The following is a 25,791-nucleotide window of genomic DNA, read 5'->3' as shown; positions in this document are numbered from 1 at the left end:
CATTTACCTTCAGGAGGAAGTGTTTAAAAAAAAAAGTTTGTTTATTTAGAGAGAGATTGAGAAAGAGACAGAGAGAACACGTGAGCAGCAGAGGAGCAGGGAGAAAGGGAGAGAGAATCCCAAGCAGGTTCCACACTGTTAATGCAGAGCCTGACGTCGGGCTCGGTCTCATGACCATGAGATCACGACCTGAGCTGGAATCAAGAGTCGTCGCTTAACCGATGGAGACACCCAGTTGCCCCTGTCTTTGGGTGGAATTCTTGAGTGGAGTTGCTGAACCGTAAGCATTTGTTCAGTTTTTCGTAGAACTGCCAACGGTTTTCAAAGGAGCTGTACCATTAACAGTCTCACCAACTCCTGGTACTCTTTCGACTGTTAGCGACTCCAGTGAGCGTGCGGTGGTTTCTCTTTGCGGTGTTAATGCCCGTTTCCCCCATGACTGACGATGTTGAGAACTGCTATGTGCTTCTTGGCCACACGCATGTCTTCCTTTGTGACGGGCCCGTTCAAATTCTTCTGCCCATTTTTTAACCGGGCTGTTTGTGCAGCCAGTGTCACTGCTGGCAGGACAGAGGACAGAGGCAGCCAGATACCCTGATGGAGAGACAAAAAGAATAAGGGAAGGGAGGCTAAGGCAGCAGGACATGCATCTTCGCCCGCGAGTCCCAGAGCCACCCGGACGCCACTCCTCTCGTCCGTGAGGCTCGGCACCCATCTAGCTTGCTTTTTGTCAGGCTGCACTCAGGGCAGTTTCCTGCTGTGGAAGCCTTCACAGTCCACTCACACAAAAGCCATGGAGACTGTCGTAGTTTTGGGTTTTCCCCCATGCGAACCAGGACAAGACTTGCGTGCCCGGAGCTCATGTGGGAGGTGATCTCAGGAAGCGGCCCAGAGGGTAGGACTGTGAGCGGCCAAAGGCGGGCCAGTCGGTGGGGGGTGCTCTGGGTCGCTGCTCTTTGGCCAAGTCGGTGGGGGGTGCTCTGGGTCGCTGCTGCAGCCAGCGAGGCTCCTTTCCAGCAGGGCTTCTGTGAACCCTGCAGCGAGCCTCTGAGAGCTGTTCACTGCAGGCCAGTCATCACCTGGCTGCTGCTGACATGAACCCTCTGCGCCTCCAGGTCCCACACTGGCTGAGTCTTGCACAGCACTGGCTGTGACCCGCGGGCCCAGGCATGTGGCCAAGCAGAAAAGGGCCAGCGAGCGCACACTGCATCCTTTCTGAGGACTTCACACTGGAGACGGAGGAGGGCGGTCTCGCTCGGCAGGGACAACTTAGCAACTCCCCTGGGCGCTGACGCTCTCCTGTAAAGTCGGTCAGCTGCTGGCTTTGGCCTCCAGGGCTCCCTTGTGCCTCCTCCCCCAGCTCTCCCTGGGGCTCCTGACTTCTGCCCACTGCCTTCTCCCCACTGTCAAAGTCCTCTTCCTCCCCCACCCAGAACTGGCTTCCCCTTTCTCTGAAGCATGGGGTACCTGCCACTCAGGTCCTGGGGCTCAGCTTCTACCCCAAAGTAGGTATATGCACACATCTCTTCAAAAAAGGCAGCAACTCAGGGCGCCTGGGTGGCTCAGTCGGTTAGGTGTCTGACTTCAGCTCAGGTCATGATCTCTCGGTTCATGGGTTCGAGCCTTGTGCTGGGTTCTGTGCTGACAGCTTGGAGCCTGGAGCCTGCCTCGAGCTCTGTGTCTCCCTCTCTCTCTGCCCCTCCCCAGCTCGTGTGCGTGTTCTCTCTCTCTCTCAAAAATAAATAAACATTAAAAAAAAAAAAAGGCAGCAACAAATGACATTGATTCTCATTTTCACACTCGATTTCCACAAGCCTGTCCTGCCCAGATCTTGGTTGGCTTCTTCGCTCACTTGGGCTGTCGTCACTCTTGCCCATCACAGCCCTGTCTACTCTGTGCTCCACTGCACCGCCCCTGTCACCCAGTTGGGAACAAGAGCTCTTGTTTTCTTCAGAGAGACAATTAGGTCACTTGATGAGGAAGTTCCCACTAGGAGCAATGGCTTCATGACACTCAGCATCAGCCCGTCAACTCCTGTTTTCCATGTACCTGCCCTGGGCCGGCGCCCTGACCACTGCCCTCTGCTCTATCTTTCCTCTTACATCCACAGGAGCAACGCTTTGCCTTTTACCTTTCCCCACGTCTCTTAAGATCTACCTCGATCCCTGCTTCTGCTTTTTCTTCTCGGCCTGCAGCAAACTTCCACTGTGTTTAACTGAATATATGTATTTAATTCAATACATATTGAAGGTAGCTGAGGTGTACCAGGTTCCCACAGCAGCACTGCCACATTACGATGAGCACGCAATTCTGGAGCCGAGCTGCCCGGGTCCAAATCCTGGCCCTGCGATTTCCTTAGCTGTTTGACTCAGGGCAAGCACTTACCTTCGCTCTATGCCTCGGTTTACTCATCTTGACAGGGGGTGCAATAATAGTACCAATCTCATAGGGCCAAGGGAGCGATAACAGATACAGAACCCTTAGAGGGCGCTGAACATTTTGTTATCATCACCATCATGTGGCTCTGTCAGGGAGACACAGACACCTCCTACGGGATTTTGCGGCTCCTTGTGCCTCAGACTTGTGTATCCTGGGGGCAGAGCTGCCTTGACAGGATAAGGCATTTACTCACTGCTCTAACCAGTGGGGTTTTCAGACTGCGCAGGGGAGGTAGTTTAGAACTAAATGTTAAGGACAGAGAGCAGATATGGATACATCCCACGGAGGTGTGCTATCCTCTATTCCAACTTGGAAGACGGACGCTTTTCTTTTCTTTTTCCTTTCCTTTTTTTTTTTTTAGTGTTTATTTATTTGTGAGAGAGAGACAGAGTGTGAGTGGGGGGAGGGGCAGAGAGAGGGAGACACAGAATCTGAAGCAGGCTCCAGGCTCTGAGCTGTCAGCACAGAGCCCGACGCGGGGCTTGAACTCACAACTGCGAGATCATGACCTGAGCCGAAGTCAGCTGCTTATCGACTGAGACACCCAGGCGCCCCAAGACAGAGGCTTTCTTATCTATCAGGTCGGGAGGGGGCGGGTAGCAGAGTGGTGCATAATAATGACTTTCCTGGAACCTTGTAATCTCTGACCGTCTGGTGCAGCAAGAATGACTATAACGTATGCAACCTGTTTTTATTTTACAGGGGATGTTTTTCTCCTCTTTTTATAAAAATGGTTATGACTTTTATACTTTGCACCTTCTGAAATCTCAAAATCGAGACAGAGCAATGTCTGCATCCTATTTTCATCCGAACTCTGCACTTTTCACTGAGTTTTCATTTTAATAGTTTAATGGTAGCGGCTCGCATTTAGCGATTACATATCACATGTCAGGAACCAGGCGTCTCGCACTGATTATCTCATCCAGTCCTCCCCGCAAGCCTGTAGTGGGGCAGTCCACAAAGCAATGAATTGGGAGCTCTCTGAAGGCCACCATAGGCCACATCACGGCTCTCCCACTTTCTCGTGACGTGATGGCAGAGGTATTAAACTTCTCTGGTTTTGTTTCCTCACCTGGCGAAAGCGCTCAACTGTCTTCCCCATTGGGCTGTTGTAAAGAATTAAATAAAACACTTAAAACATCATGTGGAATACAGTAGGAACAGGTCAGTAAATATAAGCTGTAATTATGCAGGTGAGACAAAGGAGAGCACGGAAAGAGAATTCAGTGGCTTCGGTCACACAGCTCATTAGCTAAGGAGCTGGGCTTAGCAAACGGGCAGTACAAATCTCATAACCTCTATGGTGTCATATATCATGAAAACCCAAACTGACTGTTTTTGTTCCTGTGCTAAATAATTCTGGGAGAAAGCATACTAGACAGTGTTGAGGCCAAGCAAAAATAACTTAGCCGCTTACTCCAGGAAATAATTGCTCCTGGGAGATAAGACTGAACCAACTCAAATTGCTAATTTATCGAGACTAACATATTATTCATCAATAGCTACTGTAAGACTCTCTCCTCACTATGCCAACCCATTCAAAAATGTTTTGAGAGGTGCTTGGGTGACTCACTCAGCTGAGCACCTGACTCTTGATTACTGCTCAGGTCATGATCCCAGGGTCATGGGATTGAGCCCCCCAAAACTGGCTGGCTCTGACCATGAAGCCTACTTGGGATTCTCCCTCTTTCTCTCTCTCTCTCTCTCTCTGCCTCTGCCCCTTTCCTTCTCATGCATGCTCTCTCTCTCTCTCTGTCTCTCAAATTAAAAAATATATATATATATTAAAGGGGTGCCTGGGTGACTCAGTCGGTTAAGCATCCGACTTTGGCTCAGGTCATGATCTCATGGTTCATGATTTCGAGCCCCGTGTCAGGCTCTGTGTTGACAGCTCAGAGCCTGGAGCCTGCTTCAGATTCTTTGTCTCCCTCTCTCTCTGCCCCTCTTTCGCTCTCTCTCTCTCTTAAAAACAGATAAAACATTATATATATATGGCTATATGGATAGATAGATAGATAGATAGATAGATAGGCATTACTTCTGTCCAATGCCAACTAGCTCCTTGCTTTGCAGAAAATCACTCGGCCGAGTCCCTCAAATGCTGTCAATATCCCCTGACTTCTCCCTTCTGACTCCCTTCTAAGACTGTCAAGGTGGTTTGTGGTATCTGGGGGGTCAATAGCCAACAGTCCTGGAGAAACCCCTGGCTGTTGAGGCCCAGGGCCCTTGACTCGTGAGTGGGTGCTCCCTTGGGGACCCCACAGTCTTCCACTCAGGAATCTCTTCAACTGTGAGAATTGCTGGGACCCAGGTTCTGTCTGAACTCCTGATTTCTTATTTTGCTGTTGCTGAGTTTATTTTCAAATCAGTTTGAATCCTTTCATTATCTGATTAAATATGAACATTATTATCGATGGTAAAATGCCTTGATAAACGAACACCTCCACTCCATGTATGACCATATGCCCTCCTCACTTTCTCCTGTGAGTCTAGGGAGGAAATCCTAAGGGAGGGATGGGCACAGGCTGCAGAAGTCCATCCTCCAGCCAACTCGAAGGATTGATGAGTTCAGTTCTCATCAGACTGACGTTCTTTGGACAAACTTTGGCTTGGGCCACCTTCTCAAAATTGTGTAAGAACTTTCCTCAGTCTTATCTTTGTATCCTTGAGAAATGTTTTCTTTAGTTTCTTCTGCCTATTTTTTGGGAATTTCCTTGGGCTTCTAATTAGTGATGACTGGTCAGTAGGCATACTCCAGAGACAACAAGTTGTAGAAGTTGTTCAAGAACCGTTCATACTGTCTGTGCAGTTCTCATGGGATTTTCTGTGTGTTTGGCCCTCTGGGACCAACACTTGCTCCCTCAAAGCTTTAACTTCAGTGCACATCTCTCCAACTGGCATAAGTACACCGTGTTTGAATGGGAGTTGCAATGGCCACTTTGAGAAACTTTTGACAAAATCATGATTGTCTATTTGAGATCTACATTAGAATATAAATGGGAAGAAACCGTCAGAGGGGTCATCTGCCTTATTGATCTAAAAGAGAGATTACTTTATTTAAAACAGGAGATTCCCTTTTACTTTATTGTGTATGCGCCTAAGTGTTTTGTCTGAGTGTATGCACGTGTGTGTGAGTGACTACATGTGTATGAGTGTGTGTGTAAACGAGAGACTGGTCTTCCCTGCACACCTTTCCTCTCTGTGAAGGAAGAAGGTAATTAGCTTTTAACAGTGATGATTTCATATTTGAAGTCAGCTCTGTCTCATGTCTTCTTTTCCTTTCTCTTCCATTTTTAACTTCTCTCAGAAAACTTGGGGAATTAATGGATCACACATTTTTGAGGTTCATTTTTTAAAAAGAAGACTCTTTCATCACATAAGAGTAATTTAATCATAGCTTATAAAACCTCTACATATTTTTCTCTGAGCTTATTATCTCATAAAAATTATTAGCTTAATATTTTAGGTAAGGCAAGACTTGGGTATAATTTCTGTGATTAAAATTTGAAAAAAAATCCATATTAGCTCTATGGGCCCAGTAAGTTATTACTGTAATGGCAAATGATTTAATGTTAAAAAAAATATAAAATTGTGCTTGGTCCAATTAAATTTCAATTATGAATATCCTTTAATCCGGTGAACCTCATGAAATTGTAAGGGCTTAATATGTTGGTGAATTTTGTAATTTCTAGACCTGTAGTTAACTTTAAGACCTTAAACTAATATTAAATTAAGCTCGTTAGTGAATAACGTATGTTTACCTTGACCATTTCTAAGTAAGAATAAAAAGGGCAATTATTGTTCAAGAAACATGCTCTTTCTACAGTGTTCTTCTGACTTTGGAGGGAAGAAATATTTACTCATATGATTAGAACAATGAAACTGAGTCTTAGTAAAAATTTAATGATTCTTTTCGAGGAAAAAGGGTTTAAATCAGGCTAATTGTACTGACTGTGATTAAGTCATTTGGCAATTAATTAGATTTCTTAGAGAACTGGAAATGTCAGTAGTAATCAGCTAGTATCTATATTATATACATTGACGTTTATTAACATTCTACCTTCATGTCTTCAACTTTTATAAACCCAACTCAATAAACAATGGTGGTGACTGCTTATTAAATTTTAGCTGGCTCTTTTTTTTTTCACCCCATTTTAAATTCTGAAAGCAAATATCATTGGACAATTCCATTACTACTCGGTTTTACCATCAACATGGAGAATTCAACCAAATTGTGTAAATGTATTCCTTTTTGAGCACATCACATTGGTTTATTTTTAAGATGGCCATAAAAAATGTATACCTTTTAGCAATTTGTGATGCTTTTGTAAATATCTCATTTTGTAATGCTGTAAAATAATACATTTACCACGCAGTAGCTCTAAAGGCATGTTAATGATTTCCTGTACTAAATCCCTCACTTTATTGATGAGGGAACCAGATCAGAGACACTCCGGGACTCACCTACAGTTATCAGTGAATAAATGGTAGAGCTGGGCTTATATCTAGGCTTTACCTCAAATCTGGCCCTTTGTGCATGGCCTCAGGAGCTATGAGCTGAATCAATTCAAAAACCCCATTTAACTCCATATGACATTACATGCCATCTCTTTTTAAATGGGTTGTAGTTCAACAAAAATGCTTACCCTTGATGAAAAATCAGCTGTTCCAGAAGAGGCGGTTTCTCTCAATATAGTACCAAGCAGTCTCTGGTGGCGTTTTCACATCTCTAGAGACATAAGATAGAGTCCACTGGCTAAAGAAGATAGAGGATCCTGAAACTCACACTGTCTGTGGATACACAAGACACAAAACTTCTCCATCACCTAAGAGTCGATCAACCACTCATACGTACTTGACTAAGCTATGGGCGTGTGATGGTTGGTCCAGCCGGACCACCCCATACATCCTCTGCATTACAGCCTGATGAATCACCCTCCACCTGTGGTTTGATCATTCCAGCCACCCCACCTCCCAGGCTCCAGCTCAGAAACGTTCAATGCCATGCTACTGAATTTTCAACTTTTTGATTTGACATTCAGACTTTCCAGGATATGGCCTCGGCTATCATTTTTTCCTTTTCCTTCCTTTCTCCCTCCTTCCTTCCCCTTCACAAATGATGATTACACATTGTAAAGGCCTCTATACAAGTGCTGGGGATTTGCTGATGAGCAAGACCAACTCCACCCCTACCGTTCTAGAGTGTGCAGATAAAAGAGATAGACAGATGAGGAACTTCTTCCAAGTGTGGTAAGTGCTTTGATAGAAACGTATGGGAGTGAGGAGAGCATGTACAGGGAACCCCAACCAACTGAGCAGTGTGATTTCCCTGAAGAAACAACACCTGAGTTTAAATGTGCGACTATTAATCAGCAGAAGAAAGGGCTTGACCTAATTTGCATTTTACTGTCTCACATATAGTTTATACAATTAAGTATAATTTTCCTGAAGGCTATCCGTTCCATGCTTTTATCTCTCTGTTTCTTTGCTTATTGTGGTTCCTCTGTCTCGAATTTCTTTCTCTAGTTCCTACTTATCTCTGCATGTCAAAGTCCTATTTCTCAGGATCCAAATCAAATGCCACTTCCTCTGTGAAGCCTTCTCGATTGCTCTCTGGACAGTGATCTCTCTCTTCTCAGCTCCTACCACCCTTCATTAATAATCTCATTTTTTTAACATTTATTTATTTTGAGAGAGAGCGTGTGCACGCATGCATGAGCAGGGGAAAGACAGAGAGAGAGAGAGGGAGAGAGAGAATCCCAAGCGGGCTCCACACTGTCATTGCAGAGCCCAATGTGGGACTGCATCTCAAAAACCATGAGATCATGACCTGAGCCGAAACCAGCAGTCAGATGCTCAACTGACTGAGCCACTCAGGTGCCCCTATAATCCCATTTTAAAACAAACCATTTCAATCTTGTGTTTAATTTCTTCTCTATATACCCACTGGTGATGATGGGTCCTTTCATGTTTTAGAATTCTCATTTATACACTAAGCCATTTCTTAAAGTGAATTCTGAAGTTAGTTTTAAATACTGTAGGTAGCTGCTGCTTTTACTTTTCACATCCATTTGGATTTGGAGTTGAGGGTACTCTTATGATTTCCTTGTGTTTAATAAATCACACTTGTACCCATAAAGACATGGGTTTATTTCCTAGCTGTTTATTAACTCAGTAGTAATTCATTATATCAACAAATTCTCTTGCGTTATTTTCTTCTCCTTGGGGAAAATGATTTAGCTATAAATGAGAAGACTAGAAATCAATATTGGTTTCAAGTCCTAAAAGTAAATGCACATTCTTTTAATTGAGTGAGAGTATTTCTCTTTCTCTCTCTCTCTCTCTCTACACACACACACACACACACACACACACACACACACACAGCATTCTCAGTAATTCTCAACACTCAGTTCGGTAGCATTTCAACAAGTTCTACACACGGAATATGCTCTTGTTAAAGAAGCTTGTTCCTAGCATCCCGGCCTCATTTCCACCAACAAATATGCTCCAGAATGTTTTTATTATTATTATTATTATTACAAAACAAGCTGGAATAAATCCAGAGCCTTTACCAAGAAATACTCCTTGATCATCTTTTTCCCTGAGGAGGGTATAAGTGGATTAGAGAACTAAAAACAGGAAATACTTTGGAAATTGCTGAAAATCAGTGTGGGAAAATAATAACATGAAATATTATTCTCTCAAACTTTTTTTCCTTGAGATCACACTTCAGGGAAGGAACTAATAAACATATTTTTCATCTTGAATTGCATCATTATATTATTCCTTCGAAATGATAAACTTACTCTAATAAATGAGAACTCTTCCTTGTGGCAAAAAGAAAGATTAGGCATAAAACAAGACAGTTTACGGTTAAAGAAAGTTTTTTCCTAATTACACCTGTGCCACATTAGGTATTCAAAATATAGGGAAGCCTGATATTACTACCATACACACCCTTTCGTATCTGGAGAGTTGTACCTTTGGATGACTGGGCATGAAGTATTTTACTTGTTCCCTTTGCAATTTTCCAAACAACTAGGTGCTCTCCTGCCTAGATGCACCAGCAAACAAGTTTCTTTCTGCCAAAGTTAGGTTTTGCAATTTTTTTTTTTTTTTTTGTATAACAAGGCCTTACAAAGTTTGAGAAAAGCCAGGGCCAATTTCTTGGGGAATCATCATAAACAGTGTTTTTCCAATTTCCAACATTTGCCTACTGTCTTCATGAGTTCAGACAGACCCACCTAGCAGCTCTGGGGCTCACCTGAGGTCCATGCCCTACGTGTCAGGTGGGTAACAAAAATGCTTACTACTTCTGCCTTCTTGTTGGCAATAATACTGTGAAATTGTGGGTCTGATGCTAGATGTATATTAAAGTGCGTGGGATGTTCGTACATCCATGACAATGAAAAAGACATCCCCATTCTGTAGTAGCTAACCCCACTCCCGTGCTTACAGTGTCCTGCTTACTACATCTGGGGAAACACTGATCATGGCGACAGATGGCGTAGTGTGGCCCCGTTCTTCCTACCCTCCCATCCTGAGTGGTGCTGTGCTGAGTTCCTTCTTCTTCTTAACCAGGGCAGCCTCAGTCTAGATGCTACTTCCTTCTTGGTCAGCTCCTTCCCCCTGCTGGTCTTCCCTCTTGATCATCCCTGATGTGGCTGCAAAGCTAGCTACCCATGTACAGCTTTACTTTTTATTTTTAACAATGTTTCTTAAATCCTCCCCATCCTTCCCCTTCCATAGTGGGGTCTCTGTGACTCTCATTCTTTATGCATTTCCCCAGGGGGCTTCATGTTGTCTCTCTTTTGCCTAGGACATTTGGAACATTTGGAACAAACTTGGTGCCTCCTTTATCCTGTTCGTAACTTCGAGGGGTTTATTTGCTGATGCCTTTCCTCTTTCACTTATGAAACTATTTCGCACACATTATTCTAACAGTTTGAGGAACTCTGTGGCCTTTATGGTATCTCAGGTGGGTCAGAAGAGAAGACTCCGTGGATTCTCTTGCTTCATCCCATATGGACAAAATGATTTCCCCACAGACTCCTTAGCACAGGCTTTGATTTGCAAAAACACATTCACCATTGTTATATACAAAATATTAAGTACTTTGCACTGTGGTGATGTGCTATGTTCTGTTGTATTGTCTAGCAATAATATGTCCCAAATAGTTATGGAGGACGTGCTGTATGCGAGGCATTGTATTCCTACTGGACGTCATGCAAAGGTGAATAAGAAATGATTCCTGTTCTCAACCTTGGCCGGAGGAGCTAGAAGGATCTGCAACTAGCTGGGAATCAGACTAGACACCTCCACCTTCATTTTCTGTTCCACACTGCTTGTTGTTGAGACACTTGGTTTTTGTCACAGTAACTGCCAACCACATGGCTTTGCAAAGATATGGCAGTGTCTAAAGAAATGTAACGCAGTCTGATGTTGAAAATGTGAATGGACAGGAGCTAGTAGTTTGCAGGGTGACTGGCAGATGTCCAGCAGCACTGTGTTTCCTCTGAACACTTAAAATGTCCTGCAATATCCCCATGAGTACACTGTGGTAGCTGGGAATGTCTTCAAGCGCATTTTGGGAGATGTGGGTATTTTAAATAAAATCAAATTATCGTCATTCTATGATCTCACAAGTCTTAAAAAAATGCTTTATTTTTGTTGGTCTTGCTATTTAGTAGCCCATACGAATTTGTCACGCAGCTTAAGTGTATGATTTTAACCTTGTTTACTCTAAATGCTTATATTTACTTACAATTATCTCTACATGCATGATCCTTGGAGAAAACCAACTGCTACTGTTGAGTGTTGGGTTAGAAAGCTGCACACTGAATTTTATGCACACAACTGTGAAACAAGAAGGGTTTTTTTTGTTGTTGGAGATACCTAGTTGAAGACAGTCTAACAGGTTATTTGTTTTACAGTGACCACCTATTTTTAGAATTCAATTAGGCAAATGACCAGGAGTAGGAGTGAACATCTAGTAGTGCTTCAGTGTGCTTGGTGTCACACACAAACACACACACACACAGACACACACACACACACACACACACACACACAGCCCTCCAATCCTCTCCCTTTGCTGTCAGCCTCTGCACCATGATGGAAACACTACTCTATCCAGGGTAGGGTCTTGACCTCACAGAGATGGGAAAATTTGAACCACTGCTGCAGGAGAGGGTCAAGGGGACACCTTTTCTTCCTTAATACTCTCAGCCATCCACTTCCCATGAGTCCCTGCATGTCAGTCTTGGAGTAGGAGTCCCCCTTGGCCACCTGCCCCAAACGGTTTTGCACAGAAGTCCTGGTCTATGGACATGACTCCTAGCACATGCTTTCTGGCAGTAGCTCATAGCTCACGAGAGTCCTGTGAAGAATGGGTATTTGTTCATTTTCTTGCTTTTATGGACACCTGCTCTCTCCATTAAATGTATAATTAGTGGTAGAATTTAATGATGGTAATATAATTCTTATACTCAATATTAATGTGAGTCACCTTCTTGCAGTCATAATTGGCAGACGATAGCACACTATTTGGGGCTGAGTGAAAATGAGCTCCCAGGTTCTCCACTGCATTAGATCGTGTTACTTCCTATGGGCTAATCATTGAGGGCAAGACAAAAATGAATACCAATGGTGTACAAGAAATTCTAATGAGTCCTTTGGAATATAATTTCCTATAGGTTGCAAACAGTGTTACTTGTCATAATAAATTCTAGAATCAAACATATGCTAGGCTAAACAAAATCTAGCAAGTTTCTCTACTATAGGAATACTCAGAACCTTTAATAGATTCATATAAATGGTCAACCCTCAAAAGAAGGTCATTGAAATACTGTTCAATATTTTCTAACTTATTCTAGAAACTCTTACTTACAAAAAAGCAAACCTGGCTGATGTTCACAGAATATATGTTGGAAGCGATGTTCTCTCAAAGTCGGGCCCTGCTGTTAGAAGCCAGATATTTGGACCTTTCGTTGCTTCCCCCGGGGTAACTTCTTCCTTAGTGAAATGGAGATAATCACACTATTAGTTAAATGCTCAGGAGGCCCATTGTGCCAGCTGGATTTACACAAGCACAAAAAGGCAAATTAATACAAAATATAACATTATTTTCAGCTGCACATCTTCCACAGAACCCAATTTTATCCACTCCTTATTAAAGTGTAATTGTAGTTTTATAATCTATGAACTTTGCTTATAGATAAAAGGCTAGGTTTTCAAGGAGCAACTTTTCTCTGCATCCTGAAGGAAGCACTGTGTAAACATTTTGCGTGCAACTCGCCGGACTGGTAATTCCCCTCCAAGGTCAGCTCAGAATGGTGGCTTGTGTCTGAGAAAGAAAGACTCTTTAAAAATGATCTTGGTCTTTCTCAATCCTTAAAAAAATCACTGATTCATCCAATAGCGACATTGCTGATGATTTGGGAGGTTGCATTAGAATGTCTCTAATGCAATGACTCACTGTGGAAAATAACCTTGGTGTCACTACAGGAGTCAGACTTGAAACCCTTCTCGTGTGAAAATCTGGAAGCTGCAAACAGCCCATTTTACACCTGAGTACCCCACCCATAGGTTGCTGAGGCAACTCTGCTGCTTACATGTGGAGAAAAAACTGACTCAGAGCTTGAACGGTTTGAAGTGTGCGAGAACCATGAGATACAGGTATGAAAGTGCTTATGAAAAGAAATTTTGAAAGACACGAATTAAGAAACAATTCTACATAGTTTTTAGAAACTGTAGTAAAATACACAAAATGTATAATTTACCATTTTAATGAGTTTTAAATGTATACTTCAGTGGCATAAAACTCATTCATAACGTCGTGCAACCATTGCTACTCTCGAGTTCCAGAATTTTTACCACCCCAATTGGAAATCCCTTACCGATTAAGTAGTAACTCCCCCTCCCTTGGCAAACCGCTAAGCTTCTTTCTGTCTCCTTGGATTTTGCTTATTCTGGATATTTCAAATACATGGAATCATATGCACTACGTGGCCTTTAGGGAGTGGCTTCTTTCACTTAGTGTAATGTTTTCAAGGTTCGTCCATATTGCAACATTTGTAAGTACTCCACTCCTTTTTATGACTGAATAACTGAATAATATCCTATTGTGTGCATGTACAACATTTGATTATCCATTCATGCACTGATGGATGTTTGGATTGCTTCCCTCTTTTGGCTGTTGTGAGTCGTGCTGTTATGAACATCATACAGGTTTTTGTTTGAACACCTGTTTTCGATTCTCTTAGGCATATGTCCAGGAGTATAATTGCTGGGTCATAGGGTAATTTTGTATTTAACTTGTTGAGAAATCATCAAACTGTTTTGCACAGAGGCTGCACGCACCCCATATCTTCCCACCAGCAAAATAAGAGGGTTCCAATTTCACCACATCTTTGTCCACATTTATTAGTTTCCATTTTTTAAAAAAATAGTCACCCTGGTGGGTATGAAACGATGTCTCATTGTGGCTTTGATTTGCATTTCACTAATGATTACTGACTCTGAGCATCTTTTCATGTGCTTGTTTGGTCCTCTGCATATCTTCTTGGGAGAAATGTCTATTCGAATCCTTTACTCATTTTTAAATTGGGTTGTTTGCTTTTTGTTGTAAGTCCATCTTGTTTTTAAAAAGGAGAGATCTCATGCAGCAGATTTTGGATACTGTGCTAGGTGGAATGATCTCCCAAAGATGTTTATTTCCCAATCCCCCAAACCTGTGAGTATGTTACCTTCCATGGAGAAAGGGACTTTGCAGATGTGATTAAGTTAAGGATCTTGAGACAGGGTGATCATTCTGGATTATCTAGATGGGCCCAGTGCAATCACACGGGTCCTTATAAGAGCCAGGTGGGAATGTCAGAGTGGGAGGTGCGGTCGTGGAAGAGAGGTTGGAGTGGGGCACTTTGAACAGGGGCCATAAGCCAGGTGGCCTCTAGAAGTTGGAGAAGGCAAAGACAGATTCTCCCCTAGAGCTTCCACAAAGGAAGATGGCCCTGCCAACGTGTGGATTTTAGCCCTGTGAAATCATTTCTGACCTCTGACCTCCAGAACTGTAAATGTTTTGAGCCATCAACGTTGTGGTAATTTGTTACAACAGCAATAGGAAACTAATACAGATCCGGTATTTTTGAAGACAGGAGATATATTTTAAAAGTATAATAAAACAATTTAAAGCTCATTGGAAAAAGATGAGAGAATGATTTCAGTAGACCGCAGCCCATGGCAAGTAAGTTTTAAGTCCACTGAGCCCCTCCAGTGAGCATATGATGATTCTGACCCTGCAGATAGCTCCACCAGCCATTCTCATGGAAATATATCATTTAGATGCAATAGTTTTGTTAAATATAAGTATTGCTGAGAAACAGTAACCAGTATAACTGGTAGAAAGGATACCTATTAAGGATTTATAATACATTTTCTTGTAAAATCCACTTAATGCTCAGTAGAGGTCAGTAATGGAGCATGGCAGAAAAAGATAAAGACATGAAAACAATAAATATGAAGAATTTGGGGACATAGGAAGATTTTTATATATGGTTTTCAAAATTAAGTTAGACATATCCTTGGTTTAAATATGTATATCTATATCTATATCTATATATATCTATATATATATATGTTTTTAAAGAAATATATAATAAATACAACAAGATAAAACTATACATTGAATATATACAATATATATTTTGTTGTATTTATTATATATTAAGTGTATATGTTTGAAATGTGCATACCTTTGGGGTTTTTTTTCATGTTTATGGAAGGTAATGTATATTCAATAAAAAAAATCACATTTTAAGTGAATGATTCAGTAGGTTTTGACCAATGTATGTACCCATGAAACTACTCCCCTGCAGTCAAGACATAGAACATTTATCACCCTCCAAATGCACTTGGGCTCCTCCTCAACTATTCCCTACCCCCATTCCCCTACCCAGGCAATCACTGACCTGCTTGCCAGCACTGTGGATTAGATTTGTTCTTTCTAGAATTCATGTAGATGCAAATGTATTTTATCTTCAATTTTATGTCTCAAATAATTTTTTAAATGTGATAGGAGACCCATATGTTAAAGTATGGCAAAGATCCTAAGTGAAACGTATAGTAAATTCTCGATAGGAATACTTGCCTCTGGATTCTTATTTTAGGGTTCTACTAAATTCTTTACAAATATATACATATATTCATCTTGCTAAAATAGTTCTCTTACTCCAACGCAGAATTTTTCCTTTCTATAAGTAAAATAATATTTTTAAAGTTCTGTTCAATTTTAATGGGTTTGATATTTCCCTTTTCAGTTTATGTTTCTTGATGAAGAAATCACTTGGCTACTTTAGAATCCAAGTTGGTGCTTATTTTTCAAGCCAGCAGTCACGGTTGTTTGCAGAGCAGAGGTGGATTACAGGTAGGCAGAGCAGAACGTCTTGGAAGGATTCTCAGCTAGGGTACATGAAAAAGATTTTTAAATGAATCCTGATATTTCCCAGGAGATAATTGCTTAAAAGTTAAGAAAAAGACCCTAGTAATGAGCCAGAGATAGTCTATCTTAAACTGTATGACACTGATAAAGAGTAGAATTTTAAAATTTGTGTATCTTGTGTTTGCACATATTTCCTCTCTACATCTTCCAGTTTGAGTAAATCTGAAACATTGGCACTTGCTGGCTTTAGCGGGGGGAATACTAGAGAAGGGGGTTATAATGTATGTATCGCATGAGGCATGACTGTGAACTCATTCTAGATTCCTTTCTCTGCAGAGCTGTACCTCTCTTACCTGTAATTTGTTTAGATCACCTTAAGAAAGCAATTATAAAAAAATTACAAGTGTGCACATGAACTATTAGAGCTTGCACCATTTAATCACTGTTTTCCAAAGACTGTCACTCACAGGATGAAGGGGCAGCAGCTTCCCTAGACTGAGAACGGTGAGTGCCAACCCAGTTCGATAAAGTAACCACCGAAACATATCTAATTAACAGACCATGGAGAAGGGCCTTTTTATGCGTTCATCAAATAAACAGAGCTAACTCCTCTGGGCCAGCGCTGAGAATCAAAGCCTCTTTCAGTAACCGACAGTTCTCAAAGGTAATCTGAAAATTCCAGCTTTTGAGAAAATGACCATTTCCCACATTAAAGTCCACGAGGCCGACGTTGAGAAAAGCAACGGAAGTGGGAGCAGAAGTTGAAATAGACTCTGCCCAGACACATGGGTGACAGGTGTCAAGTAAAAGATCAGCAGTGTCCACCCAGGTTGGCGTGAACAGAGTCGGTATGAGGTTGGTGCTGCACCTGCAAAGTTGAAAAAACGCAGGTGAGGGGCGGGACACGCCGGCCCATTCCTGGGCGGTGATTCTGCTGGGACAGACCGTCACAGGGACCCTGGGGGAGGGGCATGTGTAGGTGCCCAGCCAAGGCCAAAACGACTCTTTGGGAGAATTTCTTAGTCCTGATCCTCTCTTTGACAGTCTCTTCTCCAGTAGCCAAACTAGGGGAAGGTGGATGACCCACACTTTTTTTTTCTCTCTTCGGAAGCTAGGTGAAGGGGTCTTCTGCTATCAGTAGAAATGGAGCAATGGAAGGGGAGGGGAGCAGGCAAACAGCAGGGAGACCATCCAGGCTACCCGGCTTCCCAACATGGCAGCACTTCCGTTTCCATTCCTTCAGATTGGTCCTGACGAACTTTGTGGTACTCGATCCTCATCAAAGTACTTTCCTGCACACCATTTGCAGGCAGCTTAGTGCGTGAATGATTTTCACTTTGTTCCACAGACCTCAGGGCTCTGTGGGGATCTCTTAGCATCCATGCACTAGTTAAACCAACACCAACTGGGTCTGCAAGGTTTATTTATTAGAGATCTGAGTAATATTCAGATAAAAAGCATTTGCTGCTGAGGAAAAAGTTTGAAACACACATATAATGTGCATGAGAGGCCTGGATTTGAATCCTGGCTCTAACGCTATCCAGTCGTGTGATCTTGGGTGGTTTAACCCGTCTAAGCCTTAAATGATCTGTCTGTAAAATGAGGGTAACAATACTTCATAAGTTATTATGAGGATAAGAGTTGATGGTGAACATAGAACGTTTACTACAATGCCTGACACATAGCACTCAGTATGCAGTGGTGGTTGTTAATGCCATCGTTACGATTTCAGCTGCAGACATTCGGGAAGGCTCTGGAATAGTCTTCAGAATCTGGGGTCATAGTGATCCCTGGGTGTAGTTTTAGCACAGAATAGTCTGGTCCTTAATGCATCTTTAGGACCAGTTGTGGACCCTGGGTATGGAGGCTTGGGGTCCTTGGGGCACTATTGTGAACAAAGTGGAATCTTGGAGAACAAGGAATTCAGGTGCTTTTTCATGGAAGTGGGCTTTGGAGTGACATAATGGTGTAGTTTGTTTGGGCTACTTCTTTTTTGATAAACTAAGCTGGGTAAGCAGGTATGATAGAAAAATATCCCAGCAGCCTGAAAGAACTAAAAAAAAGAAAAAAGCTATAGAGAAATCATTAAAGGATGTATCTTAGTTTTGTGAATTACATTCACTGCAACCTGATTAGTTCATAGTATTATTTATAGATGCAATAACATCTCCCGTATGTCATACTTTACTTACATTTTTATCCTCATTCTCACAACACACTGCAAGGCAACATTGTAAATATGAGGACACGGCCCCGAATGGGAACTGAGATAGCAGCAAAGTCTGGATTAGGCCTCCAAATCTGTCAGATCTAAAATGCATGCAGTTTTCACTCTACCACACCCTTGGTTCCCCAGCAAATGTCAAAATCCCTGAGGATGGGAGCCCTTGCTCTGGGGACAGATGCTCCGTGTCTGTCTGTTTAGGTGGGACTTTTTGCTGCACTTTCTCTAGTACATTTTCTCAGTGTCCCCTCCTTATAGGAGGTCTGATCAAATGTGGGCATCAGACAGGCTACAGATCATGGCATCTTCCTCTGGTTTGGTCTTGGGATGGTGAGAAGGGCAGAAACTGCTCTTTTCATTTTCTCCCACCTATTCCTCTTCTGTGTGGCTCTCATTTTATTTATTTATGAAACAAATATTTTTTGGGTAATATTTATTTATTTTTGGTAGAGCGTGCAGGGGAAAGGGGAAGGGAGGTGGCGGAGGTGGGGGAGAGGAGGAGAGGGAGAAGGGAAGGGGCAGAGAGAGAGGGAGACAGAGGACCCGAAGCGGGCTCTGCACTGAGAGCAGAGAGCCCAATGTAGGGCTCGAACTCATGAGCTGCAAGATCAGACCTGAGCTGAAGTTGGACACTCAACCGGCCGAGCCACCCAGGTGCCCCTATGTGGCCCTCATTTTAAAATGATCAGAAATACTCTTTTCACAGAACATTAAAATTCTAGAGCCAAGTAAATATAAGGTTATACTTGAACCATCCCTGTGGCATATCCCTGCTAGTGCCTTCCTAAGAATTATTTTACATTAACGTTATGATATAAAATGTTAAAATTTAAATTAAAAAGCAATATGCCCTCTACCAGATGCACTTAAATTTGGTGGACATTGAGCCATGCCCTGTCCTTTGTTGTTGACACAGAGGTATGATGTCTCTAAAGGAAGATCATTGCCACTGAGTGACTCACTTTTTTTTTTTTTTTCTAAGAAAGCTTTCAGCCTCTGTCACTTCTGGAGAGTGGCAGTCAATAGGTAAGACTAAATGGAAAGGCTAATGTTCAGTTCAGAGCCTAAATCTTGATCTTGTTTGCAGGTGAATATTCAGGAGGGAGCCCATGGCCTGGAGAGGACGCTGGTGACCAGGGAAGAGCAGAAGAGTGAAATCTGCTGCCATTTGCCATGGCAGACTGCCATGGGCACAGTGGCTAACTCTGCAGGTGCAGTGATCATGACTGAGAAACAGAAACCCACGTGACAGCAGCCCCCTGGGGCAGCTTAGTGGTCACACTAACTCTGGAACTTTGGAATTCTGGAAGGGTTTCATTGTCATTTTTATCTGGGACCCCAACCAGATAATGAAAGTTCCCACTAAAAAAGAACGTGAAATGACTAATATTTCCAAAGTATATAGAAAATTAATGAGAAAAGATTGTGCCCACAGAAGAAGACTCTAGACCCAGGTGAAAGGACATTCACCTTGCAAAGAGCACACAGAACCAAGTAAACAGACACGGATACTCCTGGGATAATAAATAACAATGAAATGAATTGGTTAAGAACTTCCTGGAAGACACTGTAGAGACTTTGCGGATATTAAGTCTAAGAACTTACTACAAATAGTAAAAGCCCTAATGGAATACAGAGAGAGGGAATAGCTTTGTGTTCAAGATAATGTTCCATAATATTTTTCCATTATGTGAATTATCATTTTCCACATTTGTTTTTTCTTTAAAATATCCCCAGTTGAACTACTGGTCCAAAGAAGCAGTAGTCCTGGGCATTGTGTGTCCCAGGAATCTGGTCAGATTCAATGAGAAATGGGTGGATGTGAAGAAGGTTGGTCCTCTGTGGGCTGTACTGCATCAACCCAAGGTGGGTGAACAAACTAGTGGGTTCATGGGGAAGAATTTCAAATGAAAATCAAATAGACCACCCAACCAACCTATTTGTCAGAGGGAGCTAGAAAAAAGGGGAGATCCAGGTATGAGGCAAAGATATAGACGCTTAGGAAAATGGGTTAAAGCAAGTGGCTTCTGAGCAGTGGCTGGCTGGGGAAGCCTGAGAAATACCCTGAGCCTGAGAGAGTAGCTATAGTCTTTAATCTTTATTTATTTTTGAGAGACAGAGAGAGAGAGAGAGAGAGAGAGAGAGAGCAAGCGGGGGAGGAACAGAGACAGAGGGAGACACAGCCTGAAGCAGGCTCCAGGCTCCAAGCCGTCCGCACAGAGAAAAATGCAGGGCTCCAACTCACGAACCGTGAGATCATGACCTGAGCCGAGGTCGGACGCTTTACCGACTGAGCCACCCAGGCGCCCCTAGAGAGTAGCTGTAGTCTTGTGAGAGAGCAGCACAGGGTTCAAGCATTGGTGGTGGGAGGAGAGGTACTTACAGCCTGGCCAGCATGGAGCCTTTCAGCGATCTGTTGCTGGACAACTGACTCCCAGGAGAGTACCACTGATTATTTCTCATGATTTTGCTGCTGTGCAACATAGGTGGTTCCTTTTCTGATTGTGAGTGGCTTGACTGGGGCCTCACTCACATGTCTGGCAGTGGCGATGGCTGTTGACTAGGGCGGCTTGGTTCTCTTCCATATGGCCGCTCGTGCCCTAATAGGCTACACCCAGATTCTTCCCAATATATTGGCTTCAGTCTTCCAAGAAAGCAGGATCAGAATTTGCCAAATGTTTTAAGGACTCCACTTAGTAATTGACAGAATGTATCTTACCTTATGCTCTGTTGGTCAAAAACTTACAAAGCCAGATTCAAGGAGGGGGTGATAGAGAAATACACTCTACCTTTTGACAGGAAGAGCAGCTACAACGATGTCGCAAAGGAGTGTGGTCATGGAAGAAGTATGATTCATTGGGGACCATCATTAGAACAATCTAACACATGGAGTTTTTGTCTAAACATGCCTTCTCTCTTTTGGGGATATACATTATGCCACACAGACAGTCCTAATTCTTATTTTCTCATCATCCTATAAGCCTTTCAAAATTTATTCAATAGGCATTTATTAGGCATCTATTATATTATTGGCATTGTGCTAGATACTGGGGATATGATGGTAACTAATACCAGTTGCTGTCTTTAAGGAATTTTTTCTTTCTTACCTATAAAATCAGGAGAACAGTATGCAGGTCGGGTAGGAAGGGAAGAGATACAGCAGGTCAGAGGATGGGAGGGATTGTAGTAGAAAGCCAACAAAACAGTCGGGGGAGTTGGAAGCAAAGCAGGATTCCATTCTCAGATTTCCCCCAAAACTACTTGTAAGGGAGGATTTCATCCTTCCAGAAATCAACTTAATTTTTCTTTTTTCAGGAGTAATCTGACTTCAAACAACGGAAAAGTCAGTGCTGGGCGTTCTTGGTTCCAGTGGGAAATAGTTTTAATAAGGTTCTGGGACATCTCCTAGAGAAAGGAAATGTCCAGTGATTACTCAGAACTATGGTAAGTCAAATGTGGGTCATCCCTGACCTTTGCCAAACTCAAGAGTTAATGCCAAGCCAGTCCATCTGAGCAACTGTGCCCTACGTCTGTCTGTACTCCTGGAGCAATCTCATATGTAGATGGAGCCGTGACCCATTTCCTGGGTCTGACTGTGAGGAAGGAACCTCCTGCACGAGCACATCTCATTGGTGCAAACATGCCATCTGTCGCTTGTCTGGCCCACAATTACCCCTTCAAGTATGCCCGCATGGGATGGAATACAGAAAACAGAGCGGGCTATGTTCACTCCTTTGTTAAGCAGAAATGGCTGGCAGGGTGCCACCCACTCAACTGTGAACCACCAGGGTTTAAAGCAAGCAAAAAACCTCATAGTCTCTCAAATCTCATGCCTTGTGTTGTATAAAGAAGTCTTAGAAAATGTACTGTCAGCGGGCACGATGGAAACCTAAATGGATTTCTTGCTTTTTAAAATGAGATTAAAACTCAGATTATAATAATTTAAATAACCTTCTGTTTCCATAACAGTTAATTGTGGATGTATCAAAGATTACTGAACGCCCTTTGCAATATTTTCCTGAGGCAGATGGAGAATAAACACCTTCATTACGGGTGCTCAGATGATCCACTGTGCTGAATTACATTGAGAAGCACCTGGTACGTTTCTTGATCTACCCGTGCACTCACGTACCCTGCTGTAACGTCAGGATTGCCCTAAGTGGGTACCTATCTCCTACGAAATACCAAGTGCGTTTTCCACAGCCTTTCAGAACCTCTGATAGTGCTACCCAAACAAATCCTGGAGTAACGAGGCAGTTCTAATGTAAATGTTTAATAGAGGCAAGGGATTCTCATCTGATTACTTTGCTGCTGCAGAGAAAGAGGATCTAATTTAACATTAAGTCTGTAATTAGTGAATAGTGCTCTTTTGCCTGGGTAAACGAAATCCCTTGCATTTTGATAATGACTTGCATTCAGAATTGAAATTAAACTAAGCTAAAAAAAATCATAACTTTACCTTAGGGTAGCACACTAAGTCAATGCCATATAGACTGTTTACAAAAGTAAATCTAAAGCACAATGTTCTGGAGTTGACTTTACTAGGGAAGCTGCAACCTTTATCTATTTTTATTTGTTTACATTGGGATCTCGTATTCCTTCTGCCTTATTTGTTTATTTACTTACTTATTTTTGGTTGCTGATTTCTTTAAGTGACCCTGTGGAAAATGTGGGTAGATACTACAGTCATGTATTTTATTATCTTAAGAGAACAGTGCTGTAAATAATACAAATAGGCATTGATATTCATATTCACGTGGGCTCCTTCATGTGGAACAAAAAGGCCCTCCATCTTTTACTTTTCAAGTAGAAGTCGTTTGGCCAGATTAGTGTCTGCAAGTTCCTGGGCATTTATTCCCTGGTGTTGCTGTAAGGTTTTTACTGATGACCAGAGTTGCTCAATCCTCATTTAATGGGGGCTGCAGACTGAGGGCTGAGCAGAACCCGCTGTCCCGTTCTGTAGTTACTGGTAAAGACAGACCTAGGGTATCACCATGGGAGGGACTGGATGCGACCCAGTGGGTGGGTGTGGTCGCCGTGGACGGAAGATCAAAAGGCTGAGAGACCAGGGGGTTATAAATGGAAATTTCCGAGAATTAAGTCAGGAGAGAATCTCAATCCTAAGGGAGGATGATAGTGATGTAGGAACTAGAGACACTGAGATGTGTAGGGTAAAGAAGGGTCCAGCAGTGACAGCAACAATGAAGAGTTACAAGTGTTATCCTCTTATGACATGATCTTCAAAGCTGGCAGGTTTCGGAGAAAAGAGAAGGAGAATGGTCTAAAAGTGGAAAGGAGGAAGAAGAAAGGTATCTACCCCATCTCCAAGTTGAACAGTACAAGGACAGTAGGAGAAAGTGTTTCTTGAAAGTGTTACGGGGAAGCAGTATCTTCATGAGATTTGGGCTTTTGTTCTACAAAGAAGGTGAAAGGAACATTTAGGAACGAGGCTGACAACATGCAGGACTTTGCTAATAATGGATGATGAGCTTTGAAGGGCACAGTGGAAGGGCTTCTGGAGTTAGAGGGGGAGAGAGGTCGGGAAAAGGAAGAAGAAAAGGGACCATGTGGTCTCACAGGGCTGGGGACTGGAAGATGGATGAGGAATGACAGGAAGCCTAGGGCTTTTAGTGTTGACTAGCAAGGAGGGAAAAGAAGGCATGAGGAGTTTGGTTATCCAGAATCAAGGCAGAGTGTGCGTTAGTGATAGAACAGTGCATTTCAGGAGCTCTCTCTCTTTATCCCTGATAAGGGCTATGAGGTCTACAGGAGAAGAGCCCTTTTCCACTTGTAATCTCTGCTGGAAGAGGAGGTGTGTGTCGTTTGTCTCGACCCTTATGGATGGAAGAGAAACTTCGGGGGAAGCCTGACATATTCCATACAACCAGACCTTTGCAGTCCTGATGACACGGATAGAAGTCTTATGTAGGCAAGGCCTTGTTCCAGTGCTCTGGTCCATTTAACACTGGGATATTACACTCTAGTGCCAGAATGGTCCAGAATTTGAGTTTTTTGTTTTTCATTGTTTTTTTTTTTTTTTAATTTGCAGGGACATAAAATATTTAATGGATGAAGAATCTAAGAAAACTTCAAGTTCAACTCCTCAGTTTCACAAGACAGAAAACTGAGGCTGAGGAGGTTTGAGAGCCTCTGCTGAGTTTTTTTCTAACGATAATGAGGATTATAACTCCGATACTCTGACATCTAAGTACCAACCACACTGTGCTGACGCTTAGATGTTCAGAGTTTTAATTAGAAAACAAAACAAAACAAATCTTTCCCGCTCAGAAAATATACAGATTCTTTACTGCTCAAATTAAAAGTTTTCTTTTAAAACTTGTGTCTTGAGAACAGGAATAAAGAGTTTGCTGTGATTCAAGAATTTTTTCACAACATAGGAAAAGCCATTCATCCCATGGACAACATTAGCATGTGTCTAAGAGGATATTCTTCCAAGGCACAGAGGCTGAGAGCAGAGTGTGAAGTTGAGGTTTCTATGGAGACTGTACCTTAACAAGGTCTTTTAAATTGCTGAGGGTAAAAGTAAAACCTCTCTTTCAATATCCCTGGAGGTATAAAACACATTAGGCAGTCAGGACTCCTGCATTTTACATCTGTCTCTTCAGTCGATGGTTTTTGAACTCTCCTTTGAGGACCTCTTTCTTGGGTGACTTGGAGCTGTAGACCATCTATTCAGAACAATGGATAGCCCTTAACTGGCATACTATTATACACCTGATGCATCGGGATGGTTATATGGTTAATGCTTTCATGTTAGGATGTTACAATGCTTTCTTTGAAGATACTGTAGTTTAAACTTATCTGCTCCTTTGCGGGAGGGATGCAAACATATGGCGGTAAAGAGGGATATAGGTTATTCAAGAATATAAGGATTATAAAGAATCAGGTGGAAATATTTATGTATGCTACACTTTATTTTTTGTTGTTTTTTTAAAAAATGTTTATCTGAGAGAGAGAGAGAGAGAGAGAGAGAGAGAGAGAGAGAGAGTGTGTGCACGTGCGCACATGAGCAGGGGAGGGGCAGAAAGAGGGGGAGACAGAGGATCCAAAGCAAGGTCTGCGCTGACAGCTCGAACTCACGAACAGTGAAATCATGACCTGAGCCGAAGTCAGGTGCTTAACTGACTGAGCCACCCAGGCGCCCCTGTGTGCCACATTTTAAATAATAGCTTTATTTACATATATTTCACACACCATCAAATTCACCTACTTAAAGTATAAAATTTGTGTATTACTTTATTCATATTTAGTATATGTAATATATGATATATTAAAGATTTGTGCAGTGATCACCACTACCTAATATCAGAACATTTTCATCAGCCCCAATAGAAACCTCATATCCATTAATCATCACTCTCCATATACTCTTTCTCCCAGGCTCTGGTAACCATGGAACTTTTATCCCTATAGATTTTCCTATTCTGGACACTTCAGAGAAATGCAGTTATTCAATAGGTGACCTTTTATGACTGGTTGCTTCCATTCCACATGATCTTTTTCAAGGTGCATTCAGGTTGCAACATGCATCAGTATTTCATTCCTTCTTATAACCGAATAATATTCCATTACGGGGATCTACCACTTTTGTTTATCCATTCATCATCTATTGGGCATTTGGATTGCTTCTACCTTTTGGCTATTGTAAGTACTGCTGTTATGAACA

General features: G+C 42.3%; 1 long non-coding RNA gene across 3 annotated transcripts in view; it reads left to right on the top strand.

The window, feature by feature from the left end:
• LOC106973808 (uncharacterized) overlaps window positions 1-25,097 on the top strand; it is a 46,637-nt gene extending 21,540 nt beyond the window's left edge. For 2 of the 3 annotated variants that reach the window (XR_001430051.3, XR_008292467.1), the window contains 4 exons: window positions 19,192-19,315; window positions 21,420-21,548; window positions 22,074-23,413; window positions 23,857-25,097. This is a non-coding gene — a long non-coding RNA (uncharacterized LOC106973808). Of the gene's footprint in view, window positions 1-12,948; window positions 13,120-19,191; window positions 19,316-21,419; window positions 21,549-22,073; window positions 23,414-23,856 lie in introns of all 3 variants that reach the window. The other variant, XR_008292466.1, reaches the window with a different exon arrangement.
• Window positions 25,098-25,791: the final 694 nt, after the last annotated feature.

The sequence above is a fragment of the Acinonyx jubatus genome, chromosome F2 (genome assembly GCF_027475565.1).
Source record: "Acinonyx jubatus isolate Ajub_Pintada_27869175 chromosome F2, VMU_Ajub_asm_v1.0, whole genome shotgun sequence".
Lineage (NCBI taxonomy): Eukaryota > Metazoa > Chordata > Mammalia > Carnivora > Felidae > Acinonyx > Acinonyx jubatus.
Note: the sequence above shows the minus strand (reverse complement) of the source record. Positions and strands in the feature narration are given on the sequence as shown.